The sequence below is a fragment of the Neofelis nebulosa genome, chromosome 8, assembly GCF_028018385.1.
Source record: "Neofelis nebulosa isolate mNeoNeb1 chromosome 8, mNeoNeb1.pri, whole genome shotgun sequence".
Classification (NCBI taxonomy): Eukaryota; Metazoa; Chordata; class Mammalia; order Carnivora; family Felidae; genus Neofelis; species Neofelis nebulosa.
The window spans coordinates 94,320,974-94,326,242 of record NC_080789.1 but is presented as its reverse complement, the minus strand read 5'-3'; positions in this window follow the sequence as shown (position 1 = coordinate 94,326,242).

Here is a 5,269-nt window from a genome sequence, read left to right as displayed (position 1 = left end):
CACCGATGGTGAGACAGGCCAGGACAGGCACAATCCCCTCTGTGCCCAGTTCCCTGGAATCCTATGAACGCTGCACTGTAAGGACACACTGTCCACGCTCTTTCTTTGTTTGAGCAAGTGCATCAACATACAGAATCATTGAAGTACTATTGTAATAGCACTGTAACTGGTCTTAAGGGCTAACTTGCTTCGAGCTCATGCACTCCTTGCTTGCTGACCTCAGTCCCTTGGTCTGCAGCTGAACTAACCTACTTTCCTCGAGATTTGCAGACTGCTGACCAAACTTTCCCAGCTGATGAGGCCTGCCTACGCTTACAAACAGCTGCTGCAGATGCCAGCAAGTCTGTTCAGGGTCATGTCAACATGCGACTAACCACCTGGGTACCTGCACCTCCTGGGTAGCTCCCTACCCCGCCCCATTTTCCCCATGCCTTCTCCTCTAAAACCCTCCGGATTCACCTGGACAGGGAAGATGGTCCTGGAGACGTTAGTCCACCATTTTCCCAGGTTGCTGGCTTCCTGAACAAAGCAACCTGTCCTTTCCTACCATCACTTATCTCTCAAGTGTTGTTCTGCGAGTGGTGAGCAGCTGAACCTGAGTTTGGAACTGGTTCTCTTTCTGGTAACGCTCTGAAGATCCCTTCATTCAACTCTCTTCATGTCAGATTGAAACCAAAGGCTGGAGAAGTTAAGAATAATTACTATGGATATAGTTCTCTTCTGTTTACAAAGCTTTCATCTATAAAAAGTTCTTTGGTCCTCACAGCACTCAGTGAGTTTAAGTGACTGACCCAAAGGCTGTGAACTCTTGTTACCAGTCCCCATAAAGTACAAAGTTGAGAGTGTTTAGAAACTTTTATGGCAAGTGAACATTGTCGCAACATCCAAGCATGTGATTTTGTGTTCCGTAAAGGTATTCTGAGATCGATTTGAAATGAAAAAAAAAAAAAAGTCCTTTTACCACATGAGAAATACTGCTCTGTACTACTTTTGTTCCCAAGCTGAAAGGGTGATTGGGTAGCCTAGGGTCTCTTTAGAGGATGCAGAAGGCTCTTGGGCAATTCTTACTCTTACAAAACATCCCTTCTTTCACAAACTACAAGATCTGATTTATTCGTTTTCAAAGCAATATAGAAGTAAACTCAGATTTAGAAATATAGAAGATAACTCATATTTTTGGTAACAAATGTAAATTGTGATTCATGAATCTGCCAGAGAACAAGCCAGGAGCATATCACTTGTGTCTCTGTCATGAGCCCTATCTACCCATGGTGTTGGGTTAACACATCAAACAATTCAATATTGGAATAATCTCCACAAGGTTAAATTACTACTATTTAAAAGTATAAGATAAAATGTATTTGAACTGGGATTGCAGTGTATGGTATATGTGTATGTGTAGGGACATGCATAAAGCTTTCTTTTCTATAAAAGTCCAGGAGAAAGATAATGGCATTTTTAGCAAATGTGAAAACAATGTGCTGTGTCTGCAGATACAAGTCATTCTCCATGAATTCTAGACTGGAAATTCTTTTTTTTTTTAATGTTTATTTATTTTTGAGAGAGAGAAAGAGAGAACACAAGCATGGTAGGGCAGAGAGAGAGAGGGAGACAGAGAATCTGAAGTGGGCTTTGTGCTGACAGCAGAGAGCCCAATGAGGGGCTTGGACTCACGAACCGGTGAGATCATGACCTGAGCCGAAGTCAGGTGCTTAACCGACTGAATCACTCAGGCACCCCTAGAGCGGAAATTCTTATCTTTCTGGAATGGTTATCACCACTTAATGGAACAAGGTTATTTTTAGAATGCATCATCCAACACTGGTTTGTCATCAGCTGGATGAATAAAAATTCATGGGACTCGGGCACGAAAGGAAAATTTTCCCACATTACTTTTGTTTTTGTTTTTGTTTTTTTTTCAGTTACAAAAACAAAAGCTATGTGGTCATTAAAAAGATTCTCTCAGAAAGACAGAAGTGGATTAGGAGGGTAACAGGTTTTTTCATAAAAGCGAAAACCTTTGAATTTCCTTTGGTGAAAACAGGAAGTAATATGGCAAGTCTTTTGTAAAAGCAAGTAGCATTAAGTCAAACTTTCAGGAAGTGTGGGATGCCTGTACTATTGTTTCTTGTTTTATCAACTCAGACATTATCTGATTTCCTACTAACATAGATGGAAAATTTGACTCACTTAAAATACTGTCTTGTTCTCTTGCCTCCTATTAGCAGTGATATCAGTGCCTGTGTTGGTCATCACTGTAACTTCAAACATATTTCGTTTCTTAGTCCTTCAACCTAAGAAAGAGTTTCTTATAAGGTACATTTCTTAGGATTTCACTCTTTCCTCCCATTTTCTTTCTAGCACTGATTAATGTCCCTCTAGAACTGAAAACGTCCCTCGGCTTGAGTTTGTGTGATGTGTTTCTCATGATTAGATTGAGGCTATACTTTAGGGAAGAATATCGTCTATGTGATGGGACTCTCAGTGCATCATATCTGGGGGTACATGATGTTAATGTGTCTTAAGACTGGTGAAGTTAGTCTTAATCATCTGGTTAAGGTGGGGTCTGAGGCTTTTCCACTTTAGATCACTATTTTTTCCTTTGTAATAATAAATACTTAAAGGGAGATACTCTGCAACTATGCAAATACTCTATTTTTCTTTAAATTTTCACCCATCAGTTTTAGCATTAATTGGTAGATCTTGCCTGTAACAATTATTACTCTGGTGTTCTCATAGTCATTTTTAATTTTCTTCACTTCTTCTACATTTATTAATTGGATTCTCTTATAAGGAAGAATTGTCTCTTCTCCATCATTTATTTATATATTTAGTCACTTATTTATAGCAGTATGGAATCATGGATATTTACTTTATTCTTTAAGTTATAATCAAAATCTTCATTGTTTATTTTAGTGCTAAATTTCTTGCAGGTTTGACTATTGGGAGTTCCTTTATGTTGGTTGCTGTGCCATTTTGACTTGCCCACAACTTCTTTTTTTCAACCCCCTGAGCATTTCATTACTTCCTGGCAACACAAAGTCCTCTAGGCTTATTTTATATTTTTTCTGCTCTAGATTTGAAATCACTCACTGCTCCAAGAAGCCCTGGTACCTTTTGTAAATAGTGTTTACAACCCATTATCTGGACACTAGTAGCGTTCATAGTTATTGGGGTGTCACTACTTCTAGGTCCTATCAGTTGGTTAATATATAGACACATATACATCTATCTATCATCTATCATCTATCTGTCTATCTATCTATCTATCTCATCATTATCATCTATCTTAAAAATCAACATGATTCAGGGGCGCTTGAGTGGCTCAGTTAGTTGAGCATCCAACTCTTGATTTTGGCCCAGGTCATAATACCAGCATTGTGGGATTGAGCCCCATGTTGGGCTTCATGCTGAGCAAACAGCCCGCTTAAGATTCTCTCTCTTTCTCTCCTCTGCTCTTGTCCTCTGCTTGCAATCTCTCTCTAAAAAACAAAACAAAAAAACCCCACAAAAAACAAAACAAAACATGATTTGTAGTGATACCTCTGATCCAATCTAGCTCTTCAAGGTTAATTCTAACATTCCCTCCTCATTTCTAACTTCTTTCTCTGAATGTGAAACCTGTTGTTCATATCTAAAATATATTTCCTTGTTTATTTAACCTTAGTATCCTTCAAAGGAGTTTCAAAATTTCTTGCCCATGCTTTTCTAGGGAAAGACTGATCAATTAGACTACAATGTTTTGTACAATCTTTTTGTTTTTAGCCTTAGAATACCCATTCAAAACACTGTTTTCTGAAGTTACTCATGTAAGCTCCTTTATTTACCACCTTCTTTAGTGAGATTATGCCATTCTGTGTAACAGATTCGTTTGTCTCAGTCTGCATTCACATATGGTTGCTTTTTAAAAAATTGCTCATAATAAAAGTCTTTCCTTTGTGCAACATAGTCCTAGGGTTTTGACAAATGCATAGAGTCATGTATTTACCACCACAGTACCAAATAGGACAGTTACATCACCCTCGCCTTCACTCCAGTTCATTTGTTCTATCTCTTTGTGGTCAAATTCCCTCTCCACACAATTGACAATCACTGATCTGGTTTCTATCCCTGTAATAGTCTCTTTGTGGGGCACCTGGGTGGCTCAGTCAGTTAAGCGTCCAACTTCAGCTCAGGTCATGTCCTCACGATTTGTGAGTTCAAGCCCCGCTCCGGGTTCTGTGCTGACAGCTCAGAGCCTGGATTCCGCTTCGGATTCTGTATCTCCCTCTCTCTCTGTTCCTCCTCCAGTCTAACTCTGTCTCACTGTCTCTCTCTGTGAAAAATAAATAAAGAATAAAAAAATTTAAAAATAGTCTCTTTGCCAGAATATCATATGAATGAAATCATATAATAGTCTTTTGGATCTAGTTTCTTTCACTTAAAAAGTTGCACTTTAAATTCATCCATGTTGTTATGTGAGATAGTAGTTCATTATTTCTTATTGCTGGGTGCTATTTCATTGAATGGCTTTTCCATAGTTTCTTAATCAATCCACCTATTGAACAAATCTCAGTTGTTTCCAGTTTTGATACTTATGAATAAAGCTAATAAAAACATTCAGAAACATGTATTTGTGTGAATGTAGTTTTCATTTCATTGGTATAATTATAAATTACGAGTGGGATAGTTGGACCCTATGGTAAATATTTAACATTATAAAACCTGACAAACTATTCTCCAAAGCTTCTGTACCATTTTACATTGTTTCCAATGTGTGAGAGTTATATTTGTTCTGAGTCTTTGTCAGCACTTGACATTGTCATATTTTTAATTTTAGACATTTTAATAAGTGTGTAGGGTTATTTCATTGTGACTTTAAGTAGCTTTTACTAATGACTAATGATGTTGAATATCTTTGCATATACTTTTTAATTTATATATTTCCTTCAGTGAAAAGTCAAAAAGCAAATCAAAACAAAGTGGCAATTTTTCTAAATTTGTGCTATCCAACAGATCCAACAGAAAACTGAAAACAGAAGGTAAATACAAGAGTTTTAAAACAATTAAAAATAGGAAAAAAATTATGTACTTTTATATATTGCATTTCCAATACTCCTCATTTCTTTTTGAAGATCCAAGTTTCTATCTGGTATCATACTCATCTAACATGTATTGTAGAGGAGAAGAGTTTGGATGGTGGAGTAGTAAGCGGATCCTGGACTTGTTTTGTCCCTCAGACCCAGCTAGACCAACATCAAACCATTTGAACACCTAGGAAATAGATCTG